This window comes from Aptenodytes patagonicus, chromosome 22, assembly GCF_965638725.1.
Source record: "Aptenodytes patagonicus chromosome 22, bAptPat1.pri.cur, whole genome shotgun sequence".
Taxonomy (NCBI): domain Eukaryota; kingdom Metazoa; phylum Chordata; class Aves; order Sphenisciformes; family Spheniscidae; genus Aptenodytes; species Aptenodytes patagonicus.
In genome coordinates this window covers 96,429-109,660 of record NC_134970.1, presented here as the reverse complement: position 1 = coordinate 109,660, position 13,232 = coordinate 96,429, and the positions used below count along the sequence as shown (strand labels likewise).

Here is a 13,232-nt window from a genome sequence, read left to right as displayed (position 1 = left end):
TGCATGCAGCTCTTTAGAGGGCCCTAAGTCATTGTACAACCTTGTGGTCAGCGTGAAAAGTTGTGTGCATGCCTTTTTTTTTTTCATCATGTATTTTCTGTTTGCATATGGCCTATCAGTTCCTTAGCCACTTGAACTTTTGAAAAAGTATACAGCACTGTTCACACACTGTCCTTTTGGAATGAAACCGTGCCTTTGTGACAGCTCTGCTGAAGAGCAAAGGGCATTAGTTACCTGCAGTTTGCATGGGATGCTGGAGAATAGGGAGATACTGAATTGGAGCCTATCATCCATAGTCTTGGTTGTTAGTAAATTGTCAAACAAGTCATCATCCATGTTTGTAAATCTTAACTCCTAAATTCTTAAAGTCGTTCTGCAGTTAAAGCAGAAAGAAAGAGTGATGCAGGATTGTGTTCTTAAGGTGGTGGAAAACACTATTAGTTGACTGAAGCTTAACTTAAGCCCGGGGAAGGCAGGGCATGTAAAGACTCTGCCCAGTGCTGGAGTGGGAGTGAACTGTTCATCTCTTATTTTTAAATGTCTCCCTTTCTTTTAGAATTATATTTAACGTTGTAATGCCTTTAGATGTCCAGCATTTAAATTATTAGTATTTACATAGTGCTTTGATGAGAGACTGCAAACCAAGTTCTAGCATGACTGGCAAAGAAAGTATTTGTGTAAGAGGTGACTGACAGCAACTTGTCCCACTCTGCTAAGTTTCTTCTGTGACTTCTGTGTCAAAAGTGAGTTCTTCAAAACCTCCAGCTCCCTGAATATTTTAACCTGCTTGCTGGGAACAAGAAAATTTCTCTTTCCCAGCATTCTCCTTTTCACATTGCCCTTATTGCAAGGAAGAGCTGAGTGAAAAGGAGAAAAACCCAAACCAGAACAAAAAAACCCCAACACAACCTTCATTCCAGAGTCAAATTTGCAATGAGAATCTTTGAGTCTATTTTTGTCCAATTCCATTTGGACAAAATTCAAGAATTTGATTTTTCCCATTGCTTTACTTTGTACTGTAGTTGACTCGGAAAGCACAGGCTGAAACCAATGCTGAACCACAAAATTCAATTAAAACACAGGGAGTAAGCAGGGAGAAGAAATCAATGGGTGGATTATTCTATCAGCTGCTGTTCCCATGATCTTCTTATCTTATCCTGCACTACTAGAAGAGCTGTTGGGAAGTGGAGTCATTGTAAAAACAGATCAAACTGCTGCATCCTCTCAGCACATAGCAGAAAATTGGATCAATAGCATGAGCCTATTCTTTGCTTTCCTTCTAAGCAGCTGGACTGCCAAATCCATCCATAGTATGCAGGCTAATCTGTTTTTTAATCCTCTACTCTCCCCCTATGAAGTTAAACAACAGTGCCTGAAACAAGCATAAATCAGTGCAGATGCCAGGCTTAGGTATATATTTTACTGCTGTTATATGCATCTAGCAACTAAGTCAGACATTTGGAACAGAAATGTTTATCAATCATGAAATTACCCATGTGTCTATCGAAAAAGAAAATCTAAGGCAGGAGGGAAACATTCTAAAATGACTATTTAATTTTTAATTTGTTCTACTTCTATCACATAGTGTCACTTTTCCAGGTAGAGTATAATAGCAGCACTTCTGAAGTTCCACATCAAGGCTTCTAGAGACCAGTGGAAGTTGACAGAAAGAAGAGAACATGTTCTTGAGCTAGTATGAGTTGTTTTAAAAACTGCCTATTGGTATAGGGACTTTTATTTAAATAGATTGACAATCTTCATTTTGAAAAGGCAATGAACAAAATGTTCTCTTTTTTTTTCTTTCTCTTGTATTCACTAATTACATTAAATTGGTTTACTGATGGAAAACACATGGTGTACGCCTGTATAGATAGTCCTAAATCATAGAATGACCAGAACACTGGAGGAAAAAGGGATGGCTGGTGACCCCCTTCAAAAAACTCACTATTATGTATCTGCACTGTGCTGCAGAACAACAGACTTCATGTGTCTTTGGTGATAAACAAACTGAAACATTTCACTCTAGTAAATGCAATTCAGCAAATTTATGTACCTGGTATAATCGTTACATCATAATACCTATTTTGTAGTTATACAGTGCTAGTTCTGATCCTTCATTCCCTACTTGAAACTTGGTGTCTTTGAAAGTTTGGTATTTTTAACTTGGTTCAAGCGGTACATACCAATCTTTTGCTGTTAAAGTGGGAGCTGTAAGGTATTTGGGATGTGAGATGGCCTGCAACATTGTGAAGTACTCCATTCATAGACTCTCCTGTGTACTTAGAAAGTATGCCAATGAGAGTAATATCAGTGTCTGCTTACAGAAATCGGTGGATAGATGTAATCAACATTGCTCTAGGTAGTTTGAATGGCTTCCTGATGGTTCATCATGACAGTACATTGTCTCTCTTAAGCACCTACAACCAACCATAAACATGTCTTCCTTTCTGCACTTCTTTCAATATATTTATTTTTGTAGCAGAGAGGAGGACATGGAAAATCCTCTGTGCAGTAGCCACAGAAGCTGATCTACCACTGAGCAGGCACATGGCCAACTGGATGCATGGGCATATATGCAGACAGCCGAAAGGACAGATGTATCAAATCAGATTTATGAGGTCAGTTTTCCCAGCCAATAAAGTCCAAATTGCTGTCTGCCCTGTTATAACCTTCCTGTGTTTAAATGGATGTGAAACAGATAATCCAGCCTTTGGCGGGAACAACACTGATAAAACACAAACATTATTTCTGTAGCCACATAAGATTATTTTTCCAATTCAGCAGAAAGTATTGGCTTGAAGATTGTTAAAGAGGTCACAGTATTTTTATACTGGTTGTGTGTGAATAAAAATTTTCTCAGTCCAGGGGAAGGGACAGAGTATGCTTATTTGGTAGACTATCGCAGAAAGGAAATTTACATCTTACTGTAATGCAGCAATGGCAGATATGTCCTGAGCAAAGATATGTAAATGATATCTACTCTTCAAACACAGCCCGTGCTATTGTGAACTTTGTGAGCAATATGGACAAAATGCCAATTACAGTTTTGTGAGCAAAGTATATTTGAAGCGTAAATGAAAGAACCATTTGTAGTCTGTGCCGCTGCTGTACTCTCAGTTGGAACTGATTTCAACTTGCTAGGTGTTTTGAGTTTTATATGTATGAAAATCTAGAAAGGATTGTGAGAGCACTGAACTGAAATGCCCTTGGCACAAAGAATGGTCCTAAGCCCTCTAACAGGCTGGTGTTTCCTCCAGATGCAAGCCTGAAGGTTCCCTCTGCATCACCCTGCAAGCGTGACAGCAGAACACAGGACTATGTGATGTGTGATTCCTTGCAAGCATGCTGCTGAAACATTAAGGGAAAATAGGGTGGCATGGGTTTAGCCACAGCATGTAATGCTAGGCCGGGAAATGCCAGTTTCATGGAAAAATGGCACATGCACACAGATCCACACAGACTGCCTCTTGAAGGGCCAGCTGTAGCTGTTTAAGAGATTGTTCTATAGAATGGGACAATCTTTTGAGAACTTTTCATCCTACCATTTATAGTGATAACTGAGCATGTTTTTTCCCATACCTAGAAAATTAAATGCAAATGTCCCATTATGATGGTTCTGTATCAGTCATCTCCAGTATAGTCGTCTGAAACATAAAGTTGCATTTTTTCCTTTATTTTCGGTAAAACAAAGCAGTTTTGCATTCTTTAAAATTCTTTCTCTCAGCAAACAGGCCTAAATTCTTTCAATATTGTTGTTTGAATCTTTATTTACTTATCCTATGGGAAAAAATGCAAATTAAAATATGAACATTATATGCAAGACACTTCAAGAAGATACTGAAATTGAATAGTAAAAATAGCTTTCTGATGGGAATATATTAAATAACATTGAACATAAAGGCTCATTGGCAGTGTCAATTGCCAGCTGCAAAAACATACAGTATTAGGATGGGAAACATACTAGGAAGAAGCAGGCACTTGGGAAGAATACATTAGTAAAAATGCTATTTTTATTTAAAGGTCTATACAGTCAAAGTTCATCTTCCAGTGTTTTCTAAAGATTAGGATTTCAGTGTCACTGAAACTTTTGGACCAAACACATTCTTGGAATCATACTGTCCTCACTAGAATCGAATGAGAAGAAACCAATGCATTATATTAAAACTTATTCTTGTTGTGGACTTCATAAGCTACTTTTTCTCCTCAGATTTTTGTTTTGCATTGTAAAACTGCAGAAGGAAGTGATAATTAGCGCCCGTAGAAAGTGGCAGATATGTTGATTGTTAAAGCCAGTAGGCCACGCTGGAAACTATTACAGAAAAGAAACAGCAGACAGATAATTCAGATTTTAAGTTTTATAAAGCTGACACTAAAATGAAATGTTCACCATGGCACCATCAGAGTCAAAATGCATCGCTTTGCAAAACTGGACCTTGCCCATTTCTGTTGTAGCTCATGCAATGTGAAGAATGGATTTGGCTGACATTACAAACACTTTCATAGACAACTTGTCTCATGCCTTCTTCTATCATGCTGGAGCTTGTGTCAGATCTGTGACAGATTCCTTACCTAAACTAGTGTTTTCCTTCACCTGCTGCAAAGAGGACTTCCAAAACTTTTCTTTGGGAGAGTTGCCAGGTGTGACTTTCTCCAGTTTCTCTGAGAAGAGGAGGCTTGTGTAATATCTTCTGAGAGCTTTCTAGCATTTAGAATTCTTTTGTACTGAGATAGAGATGTGCTAAATTGCAGCATTTGTCTAACTTTTCGAACAGCTTTAGAGTAAAATGTGTTTATGTTAGAAATTAGATCTCTGCATGTATTTCTCCGGCTGTGCTCTACAGCAGGCACTTTCAGAAGACCATATTCTTTCAAGCTGTCATCTCTGAGTAAATTAGTAGAATAGAAAGCTTTTAAAAGCAAGATGTGTTTCTCCATAGTTTTCCCTCACAACAGGTAACATCTTGTAAGTGGTTGCATCTTGTTACCTAACTGTCATTGTTTCAGAAAAGCTTCCATGAACCTAGATATCAAAAGGGAGGCACTATTTACTCCTGCTCATTTCCTCACTTCTGAGGTTTTCAAGGACACTTCTAAATTTAGCATTGAGTGTATTTCAGCGAGGATGTTTGAAAACTAAATTAGTATCTCCACATTAGCTCCCAGCTATCAAAAAAGCATGCAAGCTGTCGCTTCTTACTTAAATTTTATCTTGACCCTAGGACATAAGCCTGAACTTCTGGCCGGAGTTTGCCTGTCGTAGACAACTGTAGGTGTTGACTTAAAGATGCTACGTGGATAAGATTGCATTTAGTACCCTATCGTGTGTTTGATGTCTTTTTTTGGGCTGCTACTGATAACCTTTTGCCATTATGTAGGAGGGTTTACTCCAATTTCTCCATTATTTTGTAATTTCTGTCAAGGTCATAGAGGTCTGTCAGTCTCCATCATCTATGTTCAGAGCACCGGATCGTGTCACTACTTTGTTCGAGGATCTCCATGAAGCAGCATTGCTTATTCATTGGAGTTTGACTTCCTTTATAGGCCTGGCCTTTTTTCTTTTCCCTTTTCAGTCTTTTCATACAGTAAGATGACTATGTTTTTGGATGTAAGTGATAGTGTACCACATTTTCAGGCTGTCCCTTGGAACTATTTCACACCATGCTGACATAAATTGATACATATAAAAAATCCCATATTAAATTGATGTAATTAAAATAGCCACAAGTTATCCCCACCCCGCTCTGTTAAAGGCATACAGTGCTCTGCTGCAGTTTTTGGTTTGTGGATGCAAGTAACAAACCAAAAGGATCCAGATGTTTTATCTGCACACATTAAAATGTCACAGTTACACAATGGTACAAAGGCTCTGAATGTAGCATGGATTGATTGACACATACAGAACTGAGTGCCTGTTCAAAGGCCTCCTGTTGCAAAGTGGATTTTGGAAGCTGAGGATATTTGATATGTAGTCAGAACCACACAAAATATTGCAGTTTTCAGAATTCAGGGTCCAGTTTCACCTCAGTGAAATAGATAGCATGACTGTCTTTGGACTTCATGGCAGGCAGGTAAGCTTCCAGTTCACTAGAAGGCAAACTCCATTAAGCTACAAATGTTTCATACTCCCACTGACAACAGTGGCATAATGAGAAAGGAAATACTAGTAACAGTCAATCTATTTGGGCCCAGTAGTTTTAAGAAGATTTTGTTCTCTGAATACCTCAGAGTCAGAATAGCTTTGCATTTAATTATATGTGGACTAATACTGTGTCCCAGTAAAGGCTGGATGAAAATTTGGCAGTATTTTGTTTCCTAGTTATTTAGCAGACATGATACTGTAAACCTGTATACATCTCCAGCACCCCAAATCTACTCCAGCACACTGCTGTTTCTCTGAACATGAAGTTCAACAAGGCCAAGTGCAAGGTCCTGCACATGGTCGGGGCAGTCCCAAGCACAAATACAGGCTGGGCCAAGAATGGATTGAGAGCAGCCCTGAGGAGAAGGACTTGGTGGTGTTGGTTGATGAGAAGCTCAACATGACCCAGCAATGTGTGCTTGCCACCCAGAAAGCCAACCGCATCCTGGGCTGCATTAAAAGAAGCGTGACCAGCAGGTCGAGGGAGGTGATTCTCCCCCTCTACTCCACTCTTGTGAGACCCCACCTGGAGTACTGCATGCAGCTCTGGGGCCCCCAAGATAAGAAGGACATGGACCTGTTGGAGTGAGTCCAGAGGAGGGCTATGAAGATGATCAGAGGGCTGGAGCACCTCTCCTGAGAGGACATGCTGAAAGAGTTGGGGTTGTTCAGCCTGGAAAAGAGAAGGCTCTGGGGAGACCTTATAGCAACCTTCCAGTACCTGAAGGGGCCTGCAAGAAAGCTGGAGAGGGACTTTTTACAAGGGGTAATGGCTTTAAACTGAAAGAGGGTAGATTTAGATTAGATATAAGGAAGAAATTCTTCACTATGAGGGTGGTGAGACACTGGAACAGGTTGCCCAGAGAAGTTGTGGATGCCCTATCCTTGGAAGTGTTCAAGGTGAAGTTGGATGGGGCTTTGAGCAACCTGGTCTAGTGGTAGGTTTCCCTGCCCATGGTGGGCGGGTTGGAACTAGATGATCTTCCAGGTCCCTTCCAACCCAAACCATTCTATGATTCTGTGATTCTATGATTCGTCACAGTGCAAAGAGCAAGTGTTTAGAATGTGATGCAACAGTTTTATCAAGAGAAGTCAAAAATAGTTGTCTTAGCAAACTTTAGCTAGAGGCTGGGTTGCTGGCATCTTGGAAGAGAATGGGAAATAAATCTCATGCAGTTGCGAAAAGAATTGGTGATAGATTCTGTGTGAGAAGGTGCTTCTCACCTCACAAAGGAAAAAGAGCTTCTGTCCTTTATCTTGTGTGCCTGTGGTTACAGTTATTCCATTAATTTTTGTGATGTAAATGTTAAGCTCATGGTGAAGACTACTTCAGAAGTCTGACCTTTTCCATTTTCGTATTTCCCTTCCTTTATTTCAATGGGGGAGGTAGTTACGGAATTGCCAACAAATCCTGTGAGGACCAGATAACAATAAGGTGATGGTACACAAATGTCAGACTTCATCAAATTAATCCCAGGACAGTCACCCAGATGCATTTATAGCAGATAATCTAAACATAAACATAACGTTCTAATCTCTGTCATGGTGACTCAGTAATAGATGCTGAATGCATCCATTTTAACCTTAAGGCAAAGCATCAGCATCTGTTACATAGACGTTTAAGACAATGTTTTGAAGGTATTGCTTTTATTTTTATTACAATTGCAATCACATTTCACAGTATTCAACGTCCCTTGAAATTCTTAAAAGTAAGAACAGTAAGCAGTGTAAAACATGGAGTAATTTCAGATGCAGTCAGAGCAATTAAGGAAGTTAAGGATAGTAAACCTGATGTACAGCATTCTCTGGTTTTCTTTGGATGCTGTTTCTGGTAAAGGAGGAGTCTATTGTCTAGAGTAGACCTGTGGCTCTTCAAAAATTATTAGACTGAAGTGTAAATATCTGGTTATGTATCACAGGTTGCTGCAGTCTTACTTCTTTTTCATCTTTTTATTGTGGGTGAAGTGGTTCTGTGGTCTGCAGCCCTCCAGACACAGCAGCCGTGGATTTTTGTTCCTTTTTTTCTGGATACTCTGAAGTTATGCTTCTTATTTGCATATACTGTTTAATGAAGGGAATTCTGCAGTGTCTTCCACTTAGAAAAACAAAGGATCATTGCCTCGGTTTAAAGGCTGCACTCATCCTTATAGGCAAGAAAAAACGAAGTACAGAGTGGCATTTCTGAGGATTTAACATCCTGAGGAACAGTGACTTTCCTTCTACAAAATTAAACTGCAGTGTAGCAGATCACCAGGTTCAACTTTTGATAGACTGGTGTATTTTAGCCATCTAGCATTAGCAAATAATTCTCTATAGCCATTCCCTTTAAAAGAAAAATAAGATTCACTGACTGCCACTAGGAAATGAGAACAAATTCCATATAGCTCCTGAAATGTTGCCAGCTGATCCATCAATGTAACATTCTTGGATAGTGTCATGTTTCACCTTTATTGCTCATTTGATTGTTTTCAAATTTTAGGCTTTGAATATGCCAGGATCGTTAATCTATACGCTCAGGGGATTAATGTCAGATAAGTTCTCCAGAGAGGGGTAAAGAAATCCAAACTTCAGTCTTGGGGGGGGCATGACTCCATGACACAAAAAAGAAACTGAATGTTAATTCAAATACCAAACAAAACCATGGCAGAAAGTTCTCAGACCAAGACTCCCAGAGGACACGGACACATAACTACAAAATAAACACTAAGGAATCTTGGGCATAAAGAAGTTCTATAAAAATTTAATGCTGCCAAAAATATCACCTCCCATCCAGCCCAGATAACAGGTGATATTTGTACGTGGTCTTTCATATTCAAAAGACTTTACATAAAGAGCCAGATTCAAAGTTCAGAAAAATCAGAGGGCTAAGTTTGGTCACCTAATTTTAAAATAGCAATGTAGAAAAACCTCTGTGTATCTACTGCACTATCATCAGCTGTCATCTTACTCTTATTTTAAAGTTAATTAAGTCCCGAGAGACACAGCAATCTTGGAAAGGCTTAGCTGTTTATTACATAGAGCCAAGAGGCTCTGAAATGAAGTGGTTGCCTTCCCTGAGCTTCTCAGTAGGTAAATCGGATCAGATTCTAGAAATGTGGCGAACACCTCTCGTGATCCCAAAGGGGTTGCACCCAACAAATGTTCTCAGGATATGGTTAACACTGGCCTGCAGGTTAGAGGTCCTTAGAAACAGTGGGGTGGGCTTTGCTTTGCTCTGCTCTGCACTAGTGCCCATGCCTAACATAACAGGTTGGTGGTTAGAACACTCTCTCAAAAGATGGGAGATACACGTTATTATGTTTTTACAGAAAGAAGGAGTTCACCTTGTGCCTCCTGCTTCCTGGATAGGTGCAATAAAAACTGAGGCAGTGTAGGGAATGAGTGCAGTGTGCTGTAGTGCAAGCAGTTGCGTTCACTGCCACATTTCCAATTTTCCTGGTTTCAGCTGGGATAGAGTTAATTTGTGGTGCCTAGTTGCCAACTGGGGTTAAACCATGACACCAATGAATGGGAGCGATAGAGAATTTTGAAAACGAAGCTGGGGGTGCCTACTATTGAGAGAGTGGTTCCAGGCTGTCAATCCTACATGGTTCCTTACAGACTTGAGTAAAATACCCAATTCCCAGTGAGCTGTAAGATTTCAGATATGCTCTAGCCTCATTGTCACTTTTTGGGTAGTCTTTGCTGGTTAGACGGAGCCAGTTAAATTTCCCTCCACGTGGCATGATCATTGCTCTGGAGTGCCTTGTTCCCCAGGTGTTGCAAGTACATTTAATTTAGCACATGGTTCTAAATTCCACAGTTGAGATCAACCATGCAAAACTTAGGTGTTTCAATCATTGATTTAAAATTGTCTGGAAAGATTTAAAGTGAAGACACATAGAATTCAGCAGAACTATGATTATTTACATCAGCTGAGAGAGGAAATTCCCTGGAAGTTATTGGCAACACTGGTAAATTTTGATATCACTATTTTTTATGAATTTAGTTGTTTAATGATTTAACTTCCTCACAAAAATATGTGTGAAATTATAGCGTAGAATTGAGATTCATAATCTTTATGTAATCTGTTTTCCTCACAAAATTTAAGAGCAGAGAAAGCGGAGGAACTCCACAATTCTTCTTCATTTTCCTCTCCTGTTGTTCTCCTCTCTTCCCCTTCCCCTTCCCCTTGCTCTTTCCCTTCCTCTTTCTTTCTGCCACAGTATATGAACTACAGCTGTAGGCTGTGGAGGAATACAAGTGTCTTTCTCTGGGGAGACACCATTAGTTTCCACTTACTGACAAAGTGTAATTCAGAGTTTGTGCAATCTGCAGATTTATGAATCAGCTGTAAAACCAGTTATCTTCAGTAAAAATTATTCCTCAGTCTCTCTGACTATAAACAGGGAATTTACTATTTATTCTAGTTAGTGACAAAAGCAATCTACTGCTATAGCAAGTTTTTTCTTCTTGTTTTAGGGGACTATCAAGCAAAATTTCACTTGTCCTTAGTGTGATGTCTCCATGAACTGAACTTACTCTGGTGACAGGTAAACTGTAACTGCATAGCTATAAATATTTAATGTTGCTATATAAACTATAACTACATACAGTAGTAATCTCTCTTGCTAAAGCGTTTAATTACATAAGTTCTGTAAGTAACGTAACTGTATGAATTAAAAATACAACAAATTTTCGTTGAGTGAACTCTCCCTAGTTATACTTCTCTTCGGCGTTCTTGAATTCTGCGTTTGCAGCATACCGAGGCTATCCTTCAATAGAAGCCTTTAGCATTGAGGACAGAGCTGCAGAGCCGGGAATAAGCCACCTTGTTACCTTGCTTGTTTGGAGTAAATGTCATGTAGTTATTGCTGAACAATTAGTGTGCAAAATCCTGTTTATGTGAAAGCCTGGTAATGGGAAATGCACTTAAATGGAACCAAATAAAAACAATATAAAATTTTGTAGTCTGAAATTGTATCAAAATCATAATGATGTATTTCAGAAACCACATTTCAGTACTGAAACTGCTAGGCTGTCATGGTCTATGAGAGTCGAGTCCTTATACATTGAAATGAATGGTTTAGAAGGTAGGCAACAAGATGTGATGATAGTCAATTTCCAGGAAGTCCTGCAGGGGTCTTGAATGCTCATCAGCATTCGTAAGTGATTGGGAATGGGAAAATAGCAAGGAGACTCCATTTTCATGGAAGTCTCTAGTCTTCAATCTCCCTGAGGAATTACAGGAGAATGTTGTTACATTATGTATCAAATGAAATGAAAGATAGAGGTCAGTGTAGGTAATGTGAAGTGATGCACCAGGATTAAAAAAAAAACCCAACAAAAAAACTCAAAAGCCTAATTTTACATTTATAGTAATTGGCTCTGAGCTGACGATTAAAAATCAGGAGAAATACCTATAATAGTCATTGGAGGTTTTTGCTTCTAATTAGTCTGTAATGGTGAAAAAAAGCAAGGTGACTTGCAGAATAAATTCTGTCACTGTAAAAATTCCCCGTGCACACATGTGCAGTTCTCATTCCACTGCTTCAGAAGGAAGATAGTAGAACTGGAGAAGGTTTAAAGAAGGGTAAGAAGGACAATGAAGAGTATGCAATTATTTTTCATGCAGAAGCAGCCTAATAAATGGAACACTTTAGTCTGGAAAGGAGTAAAATAATGGGGAAAAAGGGAGAGATCTGATAGAATTCTGTTAAGTCATGAGAGACATAGCAAAGGTAATGCTAGCGTGCTTTCTGCAACATGAGAAGTAGGGGGCAACAAAAGCCACTCTCAGAGTAAAGAGATGACGACTGTTCTTCCCGTTGCTGTAGAATGTTGTGAACATGGGAAATTTGTATGGATTCAAGGGAAAATGAACACATTTCTGGAAAGGAAATCCAGGGAGGACCAATGCTGTCTTCTGATTTAAGAAACCCCTAAAATGTAAGTTTCTGGAAGGGGAGAGAATATCTGGAGCCCTTTAATACATGCATGTCCTAATCTTACACACTTCCACAGTTACCCTTTAGACATTATTACAGGAAGCAAGATACTTAGCTAAACAGATGTTTGGTCTGATTCACTACTTACGTGAAGGCACTTTGTGTTGGAGGGAAGTTAAATATTTGTTACATTTACTTGCCACAGTGTAGTATGGAATTTATTGAAAAAAGAAGTCCAATTATGAGTTTTGCAGCTTTTACATTGAACAAGACAGTTGAAAGTGGACATTTTCTTTCCATTCAATTTTTTTGCCTTTTGCCTCCACAGAGGGTTGAGTGGAGGAGAGAAACCCTGCTTTTGTGTTGCTTATTTACATGCGGCTTTTATACTATTCAGTTCTGGACAAACAGTGCACCGGCACTTAAAGCTGTGAGCAGAGAGCAGTTGGCTACCTGAGATACCTATGACTGTCAGCGTAAACACAAAGAAGAGTAAAAGGGTACAGAAATATAGTGGATACTTGCTGTAGTACAAGGATTTCTAAGAGTGAGAGAGTATTTTTTTACTTCCTATTATATTTCTGGTGATTACATATATGTAATATATAATACATAACATATAACAGATAACTTATACATAATATATATTGTACATAATATATAATGTATATTATATATCATTATATATACATTTCTGGGCGATGCTGTTAGTCATATGATTTAGTTTTAGGTAGTCCTGCGCGGAGCAGGGAGTTGGACTCAATGATCCTTATGGGTCCCTTCCAATTTGAGATATTCTATGATTATTTAAGGAAAAATACTGTGACTTGTGTGCAGTCCCAGCCCAGAGCAGGCTTGTGTTACAGCTTGTGCTGTACTCTCATCAGACATTTTGAGACCAGGCTTTTCCCTCCTGGGATGAGAGCCCACTGAGCAGAGCATGCAGACTGTGGCTTTTGTTGTGTGTCTTCACACATTCATGCAGTAAAGTCTATTATAATTTCAGACCTCCATGCACATAATGTAGCTGCCCCCAGGAGCCAGCGGGATAGTGGCTTGTTAAGGCCTCTTCCAATACAAGCACTAGGTGGGTCTAGCAGCACCAGCAGGAAGTAGTTTTAAAACAAACAGAGGAGATGCTCACAGTGCGGAGGCTGGAACTGTGC

At 39.3% G+C, this 13,232-nt stretch overlaps 1 long non-coding RNA gene across 3 annotated transcripts in view; it reads left to right on the top strand.

The window, feature by feature from the left end:
* Positions 1–11,087, top strand: part of LOC143169997 (uncharacterized) — a 124,675-nt gene extending 113,588 nt beyond the window's left edge. For all 3 annotated transcript variants that reach the window (XR_012996987.1, XR_012996986.1, XR_012996985.1), the window contains exon 4: positions 10,601–11,087. This is a non-coding gene — a long non-coding RNA (uncharacterized LOC143169997). The remainder of the gene's footprint in view (positions 1–10,600) is intronic.
* The last annotated feature ends 2,145 nt before the right edge of the window (positions 11,088–13,232 follow it).